This window comes from Pezoporus flaviventris, unplaced genomic scaffold (genome assembly GCF_033815535.1).
Source record: "Pezoporus flaviventris isolate CSIRO_AGI_PZ_B2104156 unplaced genomic scaffold, CSIRO_AGI_Pfla_v1 ptg000031l, whole genome shotgun sequence".
Lineage (NCBI taxonomy): Eukaryota > Metazoa > Chordata > Aves > Psittaciformes > Psittacidae > Pezoporus > Pezoporus flaviventris.
In genome coordinates this window covers 51,040,176-51,063,559 of record NW_026892579.1, presented here as the reverse complement: position 1 = coordinate 51,063,559, position 23,384 = coordinate 51,040,176, and the positions used below count along the sequence as shown (strand labels likewise).

The 23,384-nt window shown below is 42.6% G+C and overlaps 1 long non-coding RNA gene across 1 annotated transcript; it reads right to left on the bottom strand.

Annotated features, from left to right (window-relative positions):
• Positions 1-540: 540 nt before the first annotated feature.
• On the bottom strand, positions 541-23,001 carry LOC133273471 (uncharacterized). Its single transcript, XR_009744828.1, has 4 exons — positions 22,546-23,001; positions 15,449-15,509; positions 14,783-14,929; positions 541-1,262 (listed from the first exon to the last, which is right to left on the bottom strand). It is a non-coding gene; the product is annotated as an uncharacterized LOC133273471 (long non-coding RNA).
• Between the last annotated feature and the right edge of the window lie 383 nt (positions 23,002-23,384).

Below are 23,384 nucleotides of genomic sequence, written 5' to 3'. Positions count from 1 at the left end.
AGCATTTTTACCAAGTCCTTAAGTTTCATTCACATTTTCTATGCTTTTTATTTCCTTGTTTTCTCATTAAAGGAAATATAAAACCAAGAAACATCAACCTATTCCATTTTGACCACCTGTGGAAACGAAATCTGTGAAAAGCGTGTAATTCAGGAGTCAGATAAGATAAATTCAGTGCACTAATTTTTAGTTTCTCATGTTTCACAGTGAGGCAGAAGTCCAGGTACCACCACATCAGCACGGCCACAGGGTTGGACACTTATCAAAGCGGTTGCCTTCAGGGGTCTCCTGAGATCAGGCTTTTCCTCAGGAAGAGCTCCACATCTTCACAGGAAGCAGCAAGGCCAGGGGAAAAACCTCATTTCAGCATCGACCCCAAGGAAAACCAGGAATATGGAGGGACTTAAGAATTTTAAGGGAAAGCAAACATAAAACTAGTCCCAGTTTTCCCCACAGATACAAACAAACAAACAAAAAGACATTCAGGAATAGTTTAAAGTTTTATACCAGTTAAAAAAAAATCCACACGAACTTGTTCACTCATCACCCTGAATAAAAAAGGGCAAACTTTCCCTATTCCGTGAAGCTATTCTTGGCCACTGTGAGCTAAAAGCAGGGAGGGCGGTTTAAAGGGGGCAAATACAATTAATGTTCCCGCTTTTGCCATATTTCTGGGCCCAGGGGACAAATCAGGAAACTTTATGTCAGCAGGAATGTGAACAATAAAGGCAAAGTGGGTTGCATGTTAAAAAACCATTTCACTCCCTTTTTATTTTTTCTTTATTTTATTTTTTTGCCCAGCAGTATGATGTGTTAACAATTTTGTTGGTTTAACAGTTCACACTTCCAGCACATTTATCCATTGGCACATGGGGGTTTTATGCATTTAACAGTTTTCTTCATTAAAGTGGGTTCCACTGTGTCTTAAAAATTGTTTTCCTTAGACTGCGTGTTTGTTATTTTATATGGTGTGACTGAGAAGCAGGCCAAAATTTGGCCTTGGAAAATGCACACTGCGGAGAGGAACCCAGTGCAAGCAGCAGGATTAGCCTCCCTCAAAGCCCAAGCACATATTCTTCTAAGGTCTGCTGATTGCACTTTGAAGCTTTCTCCCCTAATTGCTGGAAGATTCTTAATTTGTCCTGAGCTTGGGGGAATCAGTCACAGATGTGAGTGCTGCTATCAAAATCCTTTCTGTGCAGCTCTATTGCACACTGTCGTTGGGACGGACTTCATCCCCTTCCGCAGTGCCCTCAAACCACCTGTTTTTCACTAAAACAGTGCCAGCATTTTAATGTTTTTTAATTATTTATTTTGAAGGGAGAGCAGGGGTTGGGGGAAGGGAGAGAGCGGCTGTTATTTCTACAGAAGCAGGACTGGTTCTTACAGGCACAGGAGACATCCAGGTGTTTTCATAGCAAGCCCTGTGCAGGGCCCTTTTGGAGTCGAACTAGATTCCTGTTTGCCAAACTACACTTTCAAGAGGTGTCAGATATCGAGAACCTGTTTCAAACGCCAAGCCAAGCAACGGAGGGGAAAAAAAAAACAACGAGAGGGAGGAAGGGAAGAAGGGGGACGTGGGGAAAAAAGGAAAAGGGGAAAATGTTCCTCCTTGAAGAAAAAGGCAGTTGTTCCAACTTGGCCGTTTCTTTTTAAAATGATTAGTTAAGCAGTGCATAAAAGCAGTTAAGTCTGCTCTGCATTGCTCATAGCCTTGGCAGGCCCTGTCCTTCCCCACGTTAGAGGAATTTCTGTGAACCACCGCTGCACAGGAGAAGGGAGGGGAATTGTATCACTGTGACCTAAGGCAACCCAGCTTGTAAGGTTAACCATAATTTTTTAAACTAACATGACCTCTGTTAACCCCTCCACTCCAATCTTAAAGAAAAAGAAGGAGAGAAACATGTTTACAAAGCCACTAGAAGGAGAAAGGGAGTCGGCAAGAGGCTGTGAGTCTTGCTCCTCTCTCCCTTCCATCCCCACATCTATCCCCCACCGGCTCCATTTTCCCCATATATCCCCATCAGTAGCTGGTGTTTACTGAGTCTCGATGCAGCATGTCTAGGGACTTTGCTTTTTCTAATGAGTCACGGAATCATAAAATTAAGCCATTCTGGGAAGCCAAAAAAAAATTTGGTTCCATGTGTGCAATTGGGGCTTTGCAGGAATGTTCATGTCTGGATGTCTGAGTCACATGCTCTCATGGTAAACGTGATACATCCTCTTTTTAATGACACCATTGGTTTCCTTTGTTTATTTTGTTTCCCTCTACTCATCCCTCTCTGCTTATTCTGCAGAAGAATGCAGGCCATTTCCTCCAGCTGGAATACCAGGTAAGCCCACCTCAGGCACCCTTTGCCCTTCCCTCTTCTATAATTGTCTTAAATCAAGTAACCAAAGCCAGTGCCAGCACGGCCATGGGCCAGCTGGAGGTGGCATGAGGCCATGGTATATGGTGTAGTCAGCTTTTGTGTCAACATTTGGATGCTGAGTTCATCTTAACCAGAATGTGCCAAGCTCAGAGGAATGTGAGTCTGCCTCAGAAAATATATGTGCAAAAAACAGTCCCCACAAAGACACTGGTTCAGGGAGGGCTCTTACTTATTTCTGGGTCTCAAATTTTTCCTTATGGCTTGCTCCTACCTACGTTCATTTCTGATCACTCAGAAACAGATGTGACATGGGGAAAAAGGGTGTAGGTACAATATGTAGATATGTGACTTCTTCTCCCACTGATGGACAAGCTGCAAATACTGCCTAACTGCTCTTAAATACCCCCCTCCTCCATGCTCCACCAATTTGTGTGGTAAGCACAAGCCCCTGATTTTATGTGGGACTGCAATTAAGCCATTCTTAAAACATCTTTTCTTTGAAACAGTTCCTTCCCTGCTCAAACAAGCATAAACAAAGATGTCTGCTTATATATTTGTAATTAGTAAGCATGGAAAATCTACCAATTAAGTAAAGTTAACGTACAATATAAGAAGCAAGAGGCCAGATTCTCAACTGGTATGAGCTGGCAGAGGTGCAAGTCTTCATAGAAAAATGGCCTGAACTACCATTCATCTAATATGTAGTACAGTCCTCCATCCTAAAATGAGCTCATGTACAATTAATTGTTTATATACATATATATTTGCAGTCCTGTTTGGGTTCAGTGAGCATGGGAAACACCAGATTTACCACAGACTGCTCACCAGCAAATGTGCTGAGCTCAGCTTTCTGCATACCCATTTTTGGGGCAGTATAAATACAGCAGAGGGTGAAATGGCTACTGTAGCTGTCTATTCTGGTGGCCCCTAAATGGCCCCTATAGTCCACGTGAAGACAGACACCTATTTCCAACTGAGTATCCAGTTCCAGCACCTGTCCCAGATGGTGCTTTCTGCAATTAACTCCATCTACACTAAGTAGAGAGACCTGCATCCTTAATGAAGGCACTCAAACAATTTATACTCTCCTCACCTAGTAATTACAGTCAGTGATATGAGAGGGAAGTGCAGTCTGAGAGCCTGCTTTTTAGCCAGGTGGAAATAGTCTGTAAATCACTCTACTGGTAGCAAACACCTCAGAGAAAGGACTGGGTTTTAGGTGTGATCACAGTATCTTGAAGTATGAGGACCCATGGGCTTCAAGGAAGGAAGGTGGATTGCAAAGGTCCTGGAAATACCATCATTATGCTTCTTCTGTGTCTGCCCAGATGGTCCCATACTGGATGGATGAACAACCTGAAAGCAGCTGTCGCTAGATATAGAGCAACCAGCTGGGAGAGCATTTTCACCTTTGCCAAGTCCTGAGCTGTATCTTGGAAATTGTTTGGGTGAATAATAGTTGGCCTAAACCCTGCTGGGACTCTTCTAATAGTTTAGCAGTACAACCAGTCAAGCTTTAGTGAAGAGACAGGCCTTAATACAGAAGTAGCATATCAGGCCACGGGCAAAATTTCTCAGTAGGTCCCACTGGACCACCTTGTAAGACAGTTCCAAGGATGGAGGTCCACACTGCTCATCTGTACTTGCATGTCAACAACTCTTTTCATTTACCATGTGCTTATGATTTAACTGTCTGATTTATGGAAGAAAAGAAAATAAAACATTAGAGACATATTTCTAATATTTCCTAAAGGAAGAAGGGAAACTGCTGATGGAGAAGAGCAAACTCATCTTACGCTGAGGATACCAGATCCTCTAAAAAGGCATCACTGGCACATGTATTTGTGCAAGTCTTTCTATTCCCGCCCTTCCTCCAAACTGCCTTTTTCTATGCTAAAGCTGTTTGGAAAATACTGTAATTCTGATAGCTCAAAAATGGTGTCTCAAAGTTTGAATCTTTATTCCTTTTACAAATAACCAAATTAGTAACTTTTCTAATCATTCAACTAGGTGACATCTAAGATCTACTAACAATATTGATTTAAAGTGGTCTTCTGCAGTGGGGAGTTGACTTCAGCATCTTGATGATGAGCCACAAGGTATTGTCTGAGGCACCTATGTTAACAGACAAAAGAGTACTTGAGACTATCTGATGCAGTTAATGGAATGAATACATCAGCATCTATCTGACTATGGCTCCCCAGTCTCCTTAAAAACAAAAGTTCTGGTAATGACGTTTCATCCAGGTCTACCCATATTTGAACAGGTTTTCAAACTTTCATTTTTAGCTATTCCAAAACACTGTTCACATTCTTGTCCTATAGTTTGTAGGCTTTGTGTAAACTGGCAACTGAATGAAGGGAAGTGATGTGCACCAAGCAAGGGGCCGGAAGAGCTGAGAACAGAATTTGGTGTCAGATTTCCATTCCTAGGTCACATCCTTTACCATGCTGCCTTCCGCCTTCTAATTTTCTTCTAAAATTTCTACTTAATTGAGTCTTGCTTCTTGACATCATCTCTTGAGAAGGTTTTCTCAGCCAGAACTGAGAGCAGCTCATGTAAGATTAATTTGGTCTTAAAACTATTGCTGTAATGAAAAAAAGTCTTCTTTTCCTCCCTGGACTGGAACACCTTGAGATTACATCAGAGTCATAAGGGAAATAAGGAAGAACCTGAGTCATCTTTCCTCATCCTCTCATTTTCTGTTTTTCTGGATAATGAGTTGCAGGCCTGATGATTTAGGTGAAACATCCAATACGATCAAGAATATGTTGGTATTCTCCTGCTTACTACCCAGGCTTCAAATTGGTGAGCAAAGAGCACTATCACTTATTCTAGGTGTTGAATTGGATTGGTACTGCATGTGCACATTTTGTAATTTCTTGTATTCACTAAAATGACATAAAACAAGATTTAGGTAACTTTAAAAGTACCCAAAACATTATCTATTTGAAAATGTAAGGGATTTTCTAAAGTTGCTGAAATAATTTTAAATTCCTAATACAATTTTAAATGGCCTCCTGTAATCCCTGCAAAACCAGACCACAGATACCAGTAACCGGGCATCTGAAATTATGGCTTGCATTGAGGCAGATTTTAATTTTCCCCAGTGTCTTCCCTCTCTTCACAGGAATGTTGAACAGACCTTAAAGAACTTTAATGAAATATTTGGATACCAGTGTGATGGATGTCACAGAAGGGACTACAAGAGTGTGAAGTATTCACTATCTGGCCTAGAAATAAATAGAACCTGATGTTATATATAGAATCATAGAATAGTTAAGGTTGGAAAGGACCTTAAGATCATCTAGTTCCAACTCCCCTGCCATGGGCAGGGACACCTTACGCTAAATCATATCACCCAAGGCCTCGTCCAACCTGGTCTTGAACACCACTGGGGATGGAGCATTCATAACCTCCCTGGGCAACCCATTCCAGTGCCTCACCACCCTAACAGGAAAGAATTTCCATCTTATATCCAATCTAAACTTCCACTGTTTAAGTTTTAACCCGTTACCCCTTGTCCTATCGCTACAATCCCTGATGAAGAGTCCCTCTCCAGCATCCCTATAGGCCCCCTTCAGATACTGGAAGGCTGCTAGGAGGTCTCCATGCAGCCTTCTCCTCTCCAGGCTGAACAGCCCCAACTTCCTCAGCCTGTCTTCATACGGGAGGTGCTCCAGTCCCCTGATCATCTTCGTGGCCCTTCTCTGGACTTGTTCCAACAGTTCCATGTCATTTTTATGTTGAGGACACCAGAACTGCACACAATACTCCAGGTGAGGTCTCACAAGAGCAGAGTAGAGGGGCAGGATCACCTCCTTTGACCTGCTGGTCACACTCCTTTTGATGCAGCCCAGAATACGGTTGGCTTTCTGGGCTGCAAGCACACACTGAAGCCGGCCCATGTTCATTTTCTCATCAACCAACACCCCCAAGTCATTCTCCACAGGGCTGCTCTGAATCTTTTCCCTGCCCAACCTGTAGCTATGCCTGGGATTGCTCCAACCCAGGTGTAGGACACTTGGCATGGTTAAACTTCATAAGGTTGGCATCAGCCCACCTCACAAGTGTGTCAAGGTCCCTCTGGATGGCATTCCTTCTCTCCAGCGTATCAACCGAACCACACAGCTTGGTGTCATCGGCAAACTTGCTGAGGGCGCACTCAATCCCACTGTCCATGTCAGCGACGAAGATGTTAAACAAGACCAGTCTCAACACCGATCCCTGAGGGACACCACTCATTACTGGTCTCCAGCCGGACATTGAGCCATTGACCACAACTCTTTCTGTGCAGCCATACAGCCAGTTCTTTTTCCACTAAGTGGTCCATCCATCAAATTGATGTCTCTCCAATTTAGAGACAAGGATGTCATGTGGGACAGTGTCGAACGCTTTACACAAGTCCAGGTAGATGACATCAACTGCTCTACCCCTGTCCATCAGTTCCGTAGCCCCATCATAGAAGGCCACCAAATTGGTCAGGCAGGATTTCCCCTTAGTGAAGCCGTGCTGGCTGTCACCAAGCACCTTGTTGATTTTCATTGCCTTAGCATGCCACCCAGGAGAATCTGCTCCAAGATTTTGCCAGGCACAGAGGTGAGACTGACTGGTCTGTAATTCCCCGGCTCATCCATTTTCCCCTTCTTGAAAATGGGGGTTATATTTCCCTTTTTCCAGTCATCAGGAACTTCACCTTGACTGCCAGGATTTCTCAAATATGATGGCCAGTGGCTTCTCAACTTCATTCACCAGCTCCTTCAGGACCTGCGGATGGATCTCATCAGGACCCATGGACTAGTGCACATTCAGATTTTTAAGATGGTTTTGAACCAGTTCCTCTCCTACAGTGGGCCCAAGGTCTTCATTCTCACAGTCCCTGCATCTGCCTTCCAAGACCTGGGTGGTTTTGTCAGAGCCTTTGGCAGTGAAGACCGAGGCAAAGAAGTCATTCAGAACATCAGCCTTCTCCAAATCCTGTGTACCTAGTTCTCCTGAGAGCTTCCTGAGGGGGCCTACATTCTCCCTAGTCTGTTTTTTATTTGCTATGTACTTGTAGAATCCCTTCCTGTTATCTTTAATACCTCTAACTAAGTTTAATTCTAACTGGGCCTTAGCTTTCCTAACCTGGTCCCTAGCTTCCCGGACAACATCCCTGTACTCTTCCCATGCCACCTGTCCTTGCTTCCACTTATTATAAGCCTCTTTTTTCATTTGAAGTTTCCTCAGGAGCTCCTTATCCATCCAAAGAGGTCTCCCGGCCCTCCTGCTGCACTTCCGTCTGGTTGGGATGCAACACTCCTGAGCTTGCAGCAGGTGATCCTTGAATATCAACCAACAGTCTTGGGCCTCTCTGCCCTCTAGGGCTGTATCCCATGGAACCTTCCGAAGCAGGTTCCTGAAGAGGCCAAAGTCTGCTCTTTTGAAGTCCAGGGCAGGGAGCTTGCTGCACGCTCTTCTCACTGTCCTGAGGATCTCAAATTCGAGCATCTCGTGATCGCTGCATCCAAGGCTGCCCTGGAGCATCACATTTCCAATGACCCCTTCCCTGTTGGTGAGCACAAGGTCAAGCATGGCACCTCTCCTTGTCGGCTCCTCTATTACTTGCAGAAGGAAGTTGTCTTCTACACAATCAAGGAACCTCCTGGATTGCTTGTGCCGGGCCGTACCGTCATTCCAACAGATGTCAGGGTGGTTGAAGTCACCCATGAGAAAAGGGCCTGCGAGCGTGAGGCTTTTCCTATCTGTCTATGGAGTGCTTCATCTGCAGGTTCTCCTTGATCAGGCGGTCTGTAACAGATCCCCACAGTAATGTCTCCCATAGCTGTTTTCCCTTTAACCCTGATCCACAAACTCTCTGTGGACTGTTCACCTGTCCCCAGACAGAGTTCCATACTCTCCAGCCTATCCCTAACATAAAGGGCAGCTCCCCCTCCCCGCCTGCCAGGCCTGTCTTTTCTGAAGAGCCTGTAACCTTCCATTCCAACACTCCAGTCATAGGAGCCATCCCACCATGTTTCTGTGATGCCTATTATATCATATCCCTGTAGACGTGCACACATCTCTAATTCCTCTTGTTTGCTCCCCATGCTACGGGCATTTGTATAGAGACATCTGAGCCGAGCTCCAAATGAAGCTGGCTCATTGGCTGGAGCGGCTGGAATATATCTACATTGCTCCGAACTTTTATTATAGGTACTGGCAACTGTCTGGGTGTGTTGGGATGGAATGATGCCCCCCTCCCCCAACACATCTAGTTTAAAGCCTCCTTGACCAGTCTGGCAAACCTCCTACCAAAACTGCTCTTTCCCTTCTTTAGACCAGCTCCACCAGCCCCCAGTCGACCTGGCCTACAAACTTGGGTCCTGTGCTCAAGACACCCAAACCCCTCACTATGACACCACCCTTTTAACCATTTATTAACCTGGCCAATCCTCCCAGCTTTGTTTAGATCCTCCCCTGTATCCTGGAGAATTGATGAAAAGACATTCTGAGCTCCAGAGCCCCTAACCACCTCCCCCAGGGCTCTGTAGTCCTTCTTTATGTTCCCCAGGCTACTACTATCTATATCCCTAGCACCCACATGTATCACCAGGAGTGGGTTATAGTCCATGGGACTTACTAGAGCAGGCAGCCTCTGCCACATCCCTGATCCATGCCCCCGGTAGGCAACACACCTCCCTTGAGATGGGGTCAGGCCGACAGACGAGTGCTTCTGTCCCTTTCATTGTAGAGTCCCCTACTACTACGACCTTTTTCCTGGCAGCACCAGTAGAGATCTTCTTTACCAGTGCATCAGCCAGCGGTTTCTGACTCGAGTGCGTTTCCTCTTTAGCCCCCTGCAGGACAGCAAAGTGGTTCTGCGTGGGGACAGGGGATTTAGGGGGAAGCCCCTTGCTTTTGGTTGTCCTTTTCCTTCTTTTTTTTTCCTTTTTTCAAAGGAAACCAATCAGTAGTCACATCCAAAGCACACTGAATAAATCAGCGACAATTATACCCATTATAGAACTTCGTTTTCCATAGAGGGAAACTACTACACATAGAGCCTTCTATGTGTAGTGGAGGAAAACTACTACACATAGAGCCTTCTACAGACACCATTAGCCTTCTTCACCCCAGTCACCCCCACCTTTTCAGGTTGCCACTCTTATCTCAAAGCCTGCAGCTCCATCCCACTGTACTCCACACAGCTTTTCTCCAAGTCTTGCAAGCCCTCCTTCCAGTCTCTTCCTTCATTATCCTTGGCAGGATCCTCACCATCAAATTAAGGTGAATTACTGTGAGGCTGCTTCTTTCACCTGCATTCTGTATGGTACTAGGATGGTGAGTATTTAAAGCATAACAATTACAACTTTTCAGCTCTTCCACAAGTCACTGAAATGGACTCCAAGTGGGAGGTGCAACTGGTGAGAAATTTGTGGTCTTCCATAGTAGCTCTGGGCTGCATTATGGTCAGTGTATAGGCACTGGAAAAAACAAGTGCGTCAATCCCAATAAACTTTTACTGAACAGCTGTGCAGCCCCCAGATGAGATTTTCAGTGACATTTACTAAACCATTTATTTTCACCAGAACTACTAAAGCCAAACTGACTTCAGGCCATCCAAGTCCTCCCAACCCAAATCTTTGCTGCTTAGACCAAGTCTAATAGAGGTTAGACAAATATATGAGTTTTTTTCCAAGACAGTATAACCAGAGATGTTATGCATACAACTGAGGGCAGCCTATTGTGTTAGAGCATTTCAATCAAAATAAACTCAATTGGCTGATATTTCTATTTGAGTTTGATTTGAATCATACTTCATACTGCTGGAACATAATTCTTAATTTTAAATCTGAAATTTATCCACAGACATAAGAAAAGTTGAGGTCAGGTGTCATGCTGAGGCTGGAAAGAAGTCCAGTGGGAAGCTGTCCAGCAGACGTGCTGGATGACACTGGGTATAAGAGGCAATCCAGATCTCTGTGTCTACCTGTATTAAGGAGAACATTATTATTTTTCTCATATTTCTTATATGTCTTTTCTTTCAAAATTCTGATTTCTGAAGCAGAAATTGTCTCTTTCAGTGTGTCACCCTGTGAAGACAGAGAGTTTCCAATCCTGTTTGCGGTCCCAATAAGCTGCTGTTAAAGAACTGGGAATAATAAAAATTCCCACTAAATTAAGTGGTAGCAGGAGGAAGCAACCCCTATGGAAAACTAATAAAAATCAGGCTCTGATTCATCAGAAAAGAACTGCAATTTATGAAAAATGCAAAGGAAGGACATTGAGCTCCCCCCTGCCCCAGAAAGACAAGTGGCAAAACTAAACAATTTCAGTTCACATTCAACAGAAGCAAAGAAATAAATCTGCATACCAGCTAATGTGATTCCTCTGAATGAATCTGAGCCCAACAGTAGCATATAGGCAGAAGCCTACATCCAAAAATAGAAACCTCTTGGAATGCACAGCTCATCTGGACAGGATTAGAGACGCTCCCTGAACATTTAGTGACTGACATGTCAGAAAAGAATTGAACCAATTTAAAGCAGTCCTGGAACGTCCCAAACACAGTAGCTCTGAAAACAATGGGATAAGAAGGAATTCACTGTCCACTGTAACATAAAGCAACTGCTTTGGGCAACAATATCTGTGGCATTAATGAGTGCAACACTATCTTTGGGTAACTGAAGACATTTTTAGAAACTGTGGCTAGCCCATGGTACAATAATAAAATTGTACCCAACTGAGGCTTTTTTCACTGGTTTCAGTTTCAAGGTTGATTAGCCAGATTTGCTTCAGACTTGTTTTTTGGTCACCCTGAAGCAGACCAATGCATAGCATGTTGACTGTTAGTGAGGTTTGCTGTAGCGAAATTAGAGTTTTCTTTCAGTGGGGTAGCTGGAGGGGAAAGGAGACAGAATTGTCAAGAGTTGAGTAGTTTAAGTAAAAAAGCTCCTGAAATAGTCACTCAAAAATGTTGGTATCAAGATTTAAATACTGGGGTAGACCAAAGTAGCCAGTTATTGTAAAGCATCATAGAATTTGCCTTCTTTCCAAGGCATAATGCAAGCTCACCACCCAGATCCTAGATGACATGTACCAGGGAAAGTGCTTGAAGGACCAGGACTGCACAACCTGGTAGAGAAATGTTGTTCTATCAGTGTTATCTTTCAGAAATTATCTTCTGTTTAAGTAGAGTCACAGAATCATTTAGTGGTTTAGGTTGTAAGGGACCTTAAAGAACATCTAGTTCCATCTAGGGACTTTTCTTATGATATAAGTATTATTTCAACAAGGTGTTATTTGGCAACTGTGTATCAACATGAAATAATGAATTTCAAGACCTCTGTCCTCCAGCCTGTGCCTCCAGGTGAAAGGCAAGCATCATCAACTTATTTTTGAAAGGAACAACGCGCACAGAAACCACATCAGTACTTAGGTCACGTGGAAATGAATGCAGAATAAATACTTAGAAAGAACAGATTAAAAAACCTGGGATGTATTTGATCCTAAGAGGTAAAATGTTTCAGATCATATCAAGTGGCCAAGCTGAGGTTTTAAGCCTCCACCTCCACACTACTGGAGAGTTTACAACCACTCTACCCCAACCCCAATTAAAATCTGTCCAGATTTATCTTGGTCCCTGGTATTTTTAGATTATATGCTCTTACCAACATGTCTTTGAAATGGATGTTGAGCAGAGTTACTCCTGCCTCATGTCAAAGCAACAAAGATGCATCCCCTTGCTCTTTTAAGCTTGTTTTGCTTAGGCTGTGGACAAGGAACGAAAGGCAGTGGGACCAAGAGTGTAGCATGATAAAAAGAACATCCAGAGTTTTCATAATGGGGATTAAGGATGACCATAGACTTTTTTAAAGGGATAAAATTAATTTCATTAGTAAAAGGGGTGAGAGCTGCCACATTTCAGACACCAAAAAGAAAAGAAAACTGAAATGCAAGGCAGCACTCTGTGTGAGCCTTCATCTCAAAAATGGGGCTTGGATCTAGGTACCTTCAGCGGTAGTAACAATCTTCCAGCCTTGGAGCTACTAGGCTACAAAATGTCATAAATAATGCCATGAGAGTTTTCCTCAGACAAAAACAATCCTTTCTTAGAAAAAAGGGTTCACTCAGACATAGTGAGTCATTGTCTGTGTGACAATCTGCACACTGAGGGTTTTTTTTAACTATTTCAACCAAAATTTACAGCAAATTAGAGGGTTTAGATGTATTAAATCCTTGTAATTTTTGAAAATAAAAATAGGTGGCTAAGTGAAGAAGGAAAGGTCCCTTCATTCTCCCAAAGAAGAAAAGACTGCATTGAGAGCCCAGCTTTTATTAGATACCTGAGACTCCATGTAAAGGACGGTAGACATGGAAGTGCCAACTGTGCAAAGGCTTCTGCCAGCACTACTGGCTTAGAAGACATTGAAAAACCTGCATCCCACATCGCTGTTTTGTTGTAGTATGGATTCTCTGATGCCTATTGCAGGATTAGTTCACCTGCATCCTCAGTGTAATCGAGTTTAAAAGTCAGCTGACATGAAATACAAATCCTTTGGAAACCAGGCTTAACGGTTACAGGTGCTTTTAGAGTGACTAGTCTTGATGCAAATAATCGGGCAAATAAATGATAGTTATTCTTCCTAAAATGTTTTCAGAAATTCCAAAAAAGATCATCAAATATGCAGCAGATAGGAATAATATCTTCAAAACGAGCAAGATGCTTTTCAAAGCATGTATTTCAATTACTGAACTCAATTACGGGGGTAAATGCCACAGCTGGTCTTACACTATTGACCCAAATACCCTCAAAGTATACAAATGTCAACATAGTTCCACTGAATCACTGTGAGACTTTTAAGATACATATAAGTCTCTGATAAACCAGATAAAGCAGCCACAGTAAACACAAGAGATCATTACAAAGACATTCCAGCTTTGAGTAATCTCTTCCTCCCTACCATGAACAAGAGGTCACTAGACATCTCTACAAAAGTTTTAATGCATCATTTCTCTCATAGAAGAAAGTCAGCCACCTCAGGCTTTAATTATTTAATTATACATAACATTATTTGACAAACAGTTGGGATATTTTAAATGCAAAAATTTCAGAAGAGATGTTTTTATCTTCTTATTCTTTGTAGTCAGCTTAGAACTCAGAGTGGGAAAAATATAACCTTCATCAGAGACTGCAGGTTTGATGTAAATGACTAGTGCAATGGATTATTTGTTACAGTTTTGGTCAATGCTCAAAGATCTTCCATCATTAGTGGATAATCTCTCAGACATACACTCAACAGGGAACATATTCATCTTGTCAAAAAACTGTGTTCTGGTATTGGTTTTGAGAAGGAGATTAAGTTTCCCAATTGCTAGTACATCCTCTAGTATCCCAGTCCCAATATGTCTTCAGATGACCAGGCCCTACACTGCTTAGCTCGCAATATATGCTTTTTTGCCCAAAATATGGCCCTCCAGAGACAGTCTCATCTTGGGACTTTCCATGTAACCTCCGCTCTAAGATTCACATGAGCAACTGTTTGTTTTAAGATGAATCATGCCATGTTTTTACGGTTTCTGACACTTAAAAATATTTTGTTTCCTCCTGGTGGTGAAGTCAGCCACTTACTATTATTAAACATCATGTTGGATTATTCCCCCTCTTGGGTGATGATCTCAGTGAAGCCCTTCATGAATCCAACTTTACACTTTCAGATCTTACATAGATGCTACTGGTATGTCTCCTGTTTGTAATATCCCTGGTTACCAGCTACAGTTGAAAGTCTATGCTAATATGTTAGATTTGCTTGTCCTCTCTCGCTGATTCCAGCCTTGTGGTTTATGGGTTGCCTTTGTGGTTTGCTAAAGGTCAGGCCCTGGATGGCTCTAAATTTTCTTAAGTGGAATTCAAACACCACAGATGAGTATCTGTTCAAACTAGTTGTCTTGAGTGGTATGGATTCACATTTGGTTACTTGTGTTTAGGATTGGTGCCTCTCAAATTCTTTGAGGTGATGATCAGATATAGGTGCCCCTACCTCCTGGTGCACTGTCCATCTACCATCTTTTGTGCAGATCTCAAGTGTCTCTCAAATTTCAGGCTCATGGTAGACCCCAAGTTGCATTTCAAATTGTGCAGCCCCCATCCCCACTGCTTCCCCAAGCTGATGCCAAGTTGCTGATCCCTGCCTTTGGCTTGACTCAATAGCTGTAATTCTCACTCTTTTTCTCTGGCTTGCAGGCAGAGACTGCATCAGCCATAATTCAAAATTGCGAACAGATGACTAGATTACTTACTTGAACTGTACTCAATCATTACATCACCCTTGTACTGAAAATCACAGCACTGGCTCCCCATATGATTTTGCATCCACTTTAGGGTTTGGCTCCAGAGCTACTGGACTTACTCACTTGCTCAGGCTTACCTAAAAGAGCTGCTTGTGCCTTGTAGACATCCTCAGACTCTGAGATCAGTCGCTGCCGATTTATTGATCATTCCAACAGTCTGAGTAAAAACTGCTGGTGCTGAAGGCTTGGCTCCTCCAAAGGTATTTTGTGGAAAACCCTACAACCTTCATCCAAGGAGGAGGAGGGAAAAGAGGGGGAAATAAATCTGTTAAACTGTCCAAATACAAAGAGAAAACATTTTCTTTAAGCTGACAACAGCTTGGCGTCAGCAAAGGGAGAGCTCAGATTTTGTTTTTTTTTTCTTTCATGAAACCCTGTAGGTGTAATCTTTGCATTCAGAAATTTTCCTGACTCAGGAATAGCTCTGGTTGCTAGACAGGGTGCAGATAAGAGCAGTGAGGAGCTGCAAGACCATGGCATGCCTGGCATGGCTTCTGCCTCCCCATGGCAGCCAGCCCTGGCTGGAATGCTCAGGTCTTCTAAGCATCCCCAACACAGCCAATGCTTAGTGCTGGGCAGTTTTTACAGTGATCAAAACACTGTTGGAGGTGCTGATCTTTCCCACCACGGAGCCAGCACTGGCTGATTTACTTAATTCGTCCCCCTGTCCACCAGCAGCTCCTTCACTGCTATTCACCCTGTGGTTTTCAGTGCTGGCCATGAATCCTGTCTGCCCTTCTCACCCTCATGATGATGTTTGGAAGTGAAGTCTGAGCTGTGTTGAGCAACATGTTTCCTCTCCCTCTGCAAAAAAAACACATTAGGACAAGCTCAATGTCATGCAAACCATGAGTCAGGGTGCCAGTGAGGGCTTTCCAGCACCGTCATCGATGCACAATCATCCCTGATGCAACAAGGGAGCATTACTGCCCACTGTATACCGAGTGAAAATACCCCATGAAATGTTGCAAGTAGGCAGGCTGAGCCTCATTTCAAAAGAAGAAACATCCACATAATGAAAGCCAGCATTTATGATTAATTGGCCCCTTGCTAAGAGGGCTCACTAGCTGTGTCAAAGTCTGTGTTCGCAGGCACAGAGAAAGAGACAATTTCTCTATCCACGAGTCAGGTCAGTTTAGGCCAACTGGTCAGTGTCTTATATGGTCATCTCTTACTGTCAGAGTCACATGCCATAAATCCTACAACTTAAGGGCTACTAAATTCAATAAAATAAAATGAAATAAAATAGACTATAATGAACTAAAATAGAATAAAATTAACTAAACTAAACTAATAAAAAAAAATAAACCCAAACAAATAAACAAAAATCAAAAAAACCCCCTACAAAATAACAAATGTGGAACAGATTATTTTGATGGTCAGATCCAAAAACATGCCCTAACCTTTTCTTTCCATCTTCTCAGCCCAAAAGAGGTGTCTGTCAGTTTTGCAGTTGCAGTCAAGATCTTCTCTTTAGAAAAGATTGCAAACAGTATTTCTGTACACCATCAAATTCAGGAAGGGACACTGACATCCTGAAGAAGGACTTCACTGACTGTGTAGCAACTCAGGCCAAACCCAGACATTTCCTCTTGAAGCTGGACAATGTTATACTTTTCTCTAGTATTTTAGATGTAAAAGGAGGAACCAAGCATACCTCCTGAGATGGAAACAGCTTCAAAGGGAGAAACAGCACACAAATGGGAGAGGTGGCCACCTACCATCTTTCCTGATCCTTGTGAGCAGCATACAGCTGACAGCCATGGGACATGTACCCATATATCAGAGAGCCAAGGGAGACCTTTGGCACTAGTTCACAGGCAGGGGATAGTGGTGGCTTCCTAGCTATCATGTCACCACCTCCTGGAGACAGCTTGGCTTGGTCCTTGATTGAGTCAGTGGCAGCTACTTCAGCACCCTTTGCTTCTTCTCAGGTAGGGTTTTGGGTCTTACCAGCACCCTAAGGCAGCACATTGCAGCTTTGGCACAAGCCAGGTGAGTCTCTGAACCTCTAGGTTGACCACACTGTTATTAGCTCTTCCCTCTCCTAAACGCTGCCACATGCATTCCTGTATTGTCCCTTGAAGCTTTTGTAATCACTGTAGGGCTACAGGGAAGCTTCAGGAATAGCTTCATATGCTCAAGATGTCACACAATAAATGCCAGATGTTATTATCAAACAGAACTCATAGACACATGCAGGATTGGCAGAGGTGCCTAGCTTTAGGGAGGGCCCCCAGACATGTGCTAGAAGTGTTTGGCTACAAGGCCCCAACTCTACTTAACAAACCCTGGCAAAAACTGTGATAGTATCTCAGCTCATCCAGGGAAAGGCAGGTTTCAAGTTAACTGCTTGGGGCTTGCTGTGAGCGTTCATGTGATCCCCAGCCCATCCAGATGTAGCTCTGTTCATTCCTACTCTACAGACGGCCAAAGCAATCCACTCCTTGTCATGTGTAATGAAAGGCAGGAAAGACAGAGGATTTTTGACATGTTTAAATATTATCCAAAACAAAGAAACAGCTCAAAAGCCAGGGATATATTTAAATAAATTAAAGCTGCCAGCAAAATCCTGTATTTGTTACAGTTCACTCCATTTCATCCTCAGAGCCATCCCTCTGCAAAACATGGCAGCTCCAGTAGTTTGGTGTCCAGATGTTCCCCATCATATGCTGTGTACTGCATCATGCTTTTTTTTCCTGATGTGACTCCTTAAAAACAGTGAACTGGTATTCCAGGACAACCTGAGTACACTTTTCCATAATGAGGGGTGACTGAAAAAACACTGTTGTTGACTTGGCCAGTGAAACACGGGCGTTTTTGTTCTTCTCTTCATCACTCTCTCTCCCTCTCTTTTTTAATTCTCCAGCTGGCTGGCAATCCAGCATCATCGACATCTTTTTGCATTTTATTCCTTAAGCCGTTCATATTATACACATTCCTGTTTTTAAAATACAGATTTTAGGAGTGATTTGATGTGGCTTGGAATAGTGACATGCTTACACATTTATAAAAAAATTCATTAACTTAGGAGGAGGAAAAGAAAAGATTTCATCTTCCCCCCCCCCCCCCCCTTCCTTTCCCTTGTCTTCATTTCCAGCATACAAAATTATTTTCTGGTCATGTAGGAACCACAATGTCAAAATGTGGTTGCCCCATAGGGAGGAAAAAAGACAGTTCATCCTCGCAGTTTTCAAGTCAGTTGTTAAGAAGTAGCTTTGGCAAATGCCTAAACCAAACTGATCTTGAGCTGCAATGTTTAAAGGCTATGTTAGCAGTTCTGCTTACTGTTATTGAGAACACCTCTTCTCACAGTCCCTAAATCTGCCAAATCATAAACAAAAGATGATGCTGTACAGTGCCTTTGTTCCAACCCTGTGAAATCCCAGTTCCAAGTTCTAGCTGCCAATGAGTCTTGTCTCTAGGCTCAGTCATTCTTGGACCTCTGGTCAGATCAGCAAAAAAAAAGTGCCAATTTGGAGACTGTCTTAGGAACACTGAAATACATAATTTATCTAAGCTTTAAGGTGATAACTTGATGCCCAGTCCACAGAGTTACTGGCTAAACGGCTAAACTCTCACTGAACTCAGCTGGAGTTTAGGCAGCAGAGAGGGAAATCTGTAAATAGAAGAGAGTTGCAATCTCCTGCGCTCTTACATAAAACTTTTGCACGACTTTCTTGCAAAATGTCATCCTACATCCCTCTACCATCTCTCTCCATGCGCTAAATTGTGCCTCATATGCAAATATGACAAAGGAGCATTTATGGGGGTTTTGGTTCTTTTTTTTTTTTTTTGTCTTTTTATGCAGGGACACTTTGCTAATTGGCCACTATCTAACTTGAGGGAAGAAAAGCCAAAAATAGAAGCCAAAAATATTCAGTCTGTTCAAATCATAATGTATGCAGACCTGTAGGAAAGATACCCCTCAAATGTGGGCCCATTTTCAGTAGCAGTGGTGAAAAAAACATTCCAAGTTGCTGGTTTCTATGTAAATGCTTTTAGCAGCTCGTCTTATTACCACTATATTAAGCTCTATTCTCTCACCACTACATACAAAGTAAGTATAAATTACTCCTCTTCCATAAGAGAGGAAATTGTTCTGATCTTGGAAGCAATGAGTGATAGAATCTTCTGCCGGTTCCTTGATATGAAAATAATTCTTTATTTCCAAGATAGTTCCATCTTCAGATAAAAAAAGCCCTGAGTTACAGATTTTTCCTTATAGAAATATTTGAATCTGACCAATATTTTTAATTAAGAGTATTTTATTCATTATGATGTAATTGTAAATCCCACAAGAGGTTAATATTTCTATCCAGAGTTATACCAACAATCCATAGGACAAAAAAGAAATGCCATCTGACTTTTTGTGTTATTTAGTATCATTTATTGGATTCCCTCTGTTTTTAACTTGTCATTACACTGGATTTAAAGAACAGTGAGGTAGAAAGTCAAAGTCACCACATTTCAATACCATGCTGCCTACAAGTCATGCGTGCAAGCTTATGAGGAAGGGAATTAAATCTGACTGCTCTGTCTCTCTGACATGAATTTCACACCAACATCAACTCAGAAGCCCAGGCAGACCATAACATTAATGAAACACTTGAGCAAATACTTCAGTTGAGATCTCAGGGTCTCTAGATCATCCTGGTTTTCCACGGACCTTATCACATGCTTCAATTCCTTAGCAAATAATACAGTATTGGTAAAATGTTCCTTTCCTCCTGCATAGCTATCAAAATCAAAGGGTGAAATATTAGTCTATACTGCAAGAGCTGGAAATTTTCAGATCCAGGCCTGAACAAATGTTTTACGTAAAGATCTGGTCTGCAACAGGCTAATTTGTTTTTAAAATGACAGGGATATTGCATGAAATACAACTTGCATTCAAACAATATTAATGCTAAAAAGAACACAAAACAGTCTTAAAGTTTTAATTTTCATTCACTCACAAGACAGGATTTTCAGCAACCACTTAACAATAAAATATATAATTTAATATTCAGTATGTGTAATGATTTGAAGGTAACCTGAAGTAGCAGAATCTGTCATTCAGTAGCTTTGAGCCCCTCAAGCTAGTGGGGAGAATACACTGATTTACTCCCAACCAGGATCTGTGGTTGTCTCATGCTTGTCTTAGACTGTTCACAAGGTGACAGTCTAGCACTGTCAGATTTTAATATTTTGAACATATCAAAAATATAGAGTTGTTGGGTTTTGTTTTAGCCTAAAATTGCCTTTGAGATTTCTGTTTTTCAGTCCATCCAAAGATGACTTTGAAGATCACATGATGGGGAAAAATAAAGGACCAACTTTGATGAGGATAATACAGTCAAGCTATTAAGGACCACAGATGGGTTGAATGATTCACATGCCCTGTAGTAGCTGTAACTAATAAAAACAATTAATAATACTAAAATCAACGAGTCAGAGATCCGGTCAATGGCTTGGTGACCTCACATATGAGCAGTCATTTACTGGGTTGATATTTTGGACTGACTGGAGAGGCTGAAAGAAGATTATTACTAGATTCTTGTAATTGTTTTATGAACCCCCTGGTGAATGCAAACAGGGACTAAATGAGAGCCTTTCTTACATCAGTTGACAATTAAAGCCTTGGCAAGCCAAACAGTAGTTTCTAATTTTTCAGCAATGAAGTTTAATGCTCAAGGCAGATCTCTTTCTTTTCACTATTTTGTCATGTTTTCTCCAGCTGGTAAACATGAGTCAGGAAACAAAGTCTTGGGGAGGGGAAAACTGGCTGCTAAGAAACAAGTTCACTCTAAAACAGGACTTCACCATGCACATAAATGTTAAGGAAAAATCAGTTCATGTTATTTGATGCTACCTCTGACTCTGCAGTGCAGCTGCTCCTGGAATGCAGTCACCATCAGAACGGCAGTCAAGTAACACCCCCAGCAGTAACTTTTTCTACCTGATTATCTCAGGTGTTTGCAGCTGCTGGAGCCTGGACTCCATTGTGGACCACACACCTAAAGGAAGAACTTCCTCATCCCACCTCACTTCTTTATTTCCAACAAATAGGAGCCCAGAATTGCTGTGGGAACTGCATATGCTTCATTCTTCTTCACCTTCCTCCAACTAATCAACTAAACCACTTAGCTTTTCTGATACGAAACGCTGAGTAACCTGGTCTTACCTCATCACTTACCCTTCTTTGAGGAGATCTCTTGAGGTGCCTTCCAGCTGGAATGATTCTATGCTCCTATGACATTAAGCTAATTTGGCTTGGATAGCCCTTTTGATGTCTTAGACTAGAGAATACAAAACCCATCATGAACTCCCAAATTGCTCTCTTTTTCTTCCTTTAACTGTTATACACCTTTCTGACATCATAATAGGAGAAATGAGCACTTAGGCAGCACCTGAAATAGGACAAGGTGGTGTCTTTGTGATATAGCCATAGCACTTCAAGGGGCATCTGTTTGCCAGAGAACTTAACAAACCTTCCTAGGTTCCCAAGGAACAGAGTCAGGTGCTTCTGAAAGGTTTCAGGGAAGGCGTTTGGCTTAAGGATGGCTCCTCAGCTGTTGGAGGAGTTTTCTCTCTCCGTTAATCGTAGAAGCAGTATGGAAAGAGCTGTTGGCTGACTTGGGAGACTGAAGTTGGATAGGGTCAATCCCCTACTTGATTAAGTATGCTGAAGTCCCTTCCCAAACATCATCTGCAGGAAGCAAGAAGCATTCAGAGTCAGGAGTGGGAGAACAAAATGAAAAAATGTCTGGAAATGATGGAGAGACAGTGACAAGAAAAGATATGGGAGTATATAGATGAGAACCAGAGAGCAAGTGGTGAGGTTGCTTATCTTCTTGAATCAAGGGGAAAGTTTAGGAAGATTTCAGACTTTTTTTTTTTTAATTAGCTGCTCCAGACTCTTGAATGGTAGATGACATATTCTGAAGGAAATTTCGAAGAAGAGCAGAAACATTGAGACAGTTTGCACTTGCTAAGGTCTCCCAGATGAAGACAGATGTGGGGCTCTGCATCTTCTCCTGATCTGGTAAAGCTCATGTTTGTACCACTGTGTTAAGCACCAACACAGAAAATGGTCAAGAGTGTCTCAAGATAAAGTTCACACATGGGCAGGAAGCATGAGAGGGACTGGGAACAAGAGAGGGAGCAAAAACCAGACACAATGGGAGAAGAAGCCTGTAACAGGGCAGGTTTGACCTTCCACAAAAGAGGGAAGACCATCTAGGAGAGGATCAACTCCGGCTTCTCGTGTAGGTGCCAGATTTATAAAAACATCCTATTAAGGAAGAATGAAGTTTTAACTTCTTGTCACTCAGACAGCTCTGCCTCCAAAGGGAGAGGTAGGGTTTGTGTCTGTTAATTGTGTGGAGTTGCTCTGCTCTTTTATGGGGTTGAAAATGAGACGGATTAAGACGCTTTACCCCAGCATGCCTGTGGCACTCTTTGTCCTCCTCAGCAGGAATGCAAACTGGCTTGCAGGGAATTGGCAGGGAATGAGCATCTTTCTTGTCATTATGTTTGTAAGCAGAACTGCAACTGATACAAACTCCCCAAGGGTAAGGCAACCTGAGGCAGAGCTACAGGAGGAAAATGAAAGCAGAGACCTGTGAGGGAACTTTCCTGTTGCTTGTTAATTACAGGAGTTGAAGATAGTTTTTCACTGAATGCTGAGCTACCAAAGCAGACTGAAAAACCATTGCAAGGACTTCACCTGAAGCAAGTGTTGGGGCAGGACTAAGGGAAAGAAGCCCACTACAGTACTAACAAAGAGTTTATGCACCCACCATTTCATCATGTAATGTTCAAGTATTAACAAGTATCAAAACCACTGGTCAATTACAGCCTTTCCTCAGCTATGATCACTCCAAGAAGCATTCAGTTAGGCTGAGCCGAACAAAAGCCTTCATTCATTACAGCCCGGTAGGATGCAAGCAACTTCACAACTTGATAATCCCTTTCAGCCCTTATTAAATCAGCAACGCACTGCAGGTGGGAAGTCAGCCTGGAAAGGCGAGACAGTCCTTTATGCACTTTGCAATAAAGTATGGTTTTAGACACCAAAAGAAATTTCCAGGGCTTTCCCTGCCTGCCTTTTCTCCTGGGAGGTAGATTCCCAGTGTCCCACAGCAGGTTACAAGAGCATCGTGTTTGCATTATGCAGTGGTGATGATGTGTTTGTTCTTGGCACCGAGGGGCTCTGACTCCACAGAGCTCTAGCAATGACAGTGGAAATCTTTCAAGCCTTGAACTGGATTTGCTGCTTCCCCCTCCCCGTTGCAAATCAGACTCACAGTGCAGAATACAAGACTCTTTTGTGGAAAAAAAAAAAAAAAGGAAAAATGAAGAAAGAAACCCGCTGAGATTTGTTTTCCATCAAAAAGAATGGATTTACAGCCCTCAGGACATGGCCCTGCTTTTCAAACACAGGCCCCAAGCAGTGGTTGGATGCTCATATCAGAAGCTGGACATGTATAGGCTGACTTTATGTCCACATTTGTGGATTTGATGTTCCATTAACGAGCCCAACATATGGCAAAGGAGGAAGTGAACAGCCCGTGGTTGGTTTTTATTGACAGTGCAACTTTTCCCCAGTGTTGTGCAGCCCCTGGAGCCACCTACACAGTATTGCCAGCCCTGTCAGATGTGGCCAGATGTTCTACTGTTTGATCAAAATAAGGA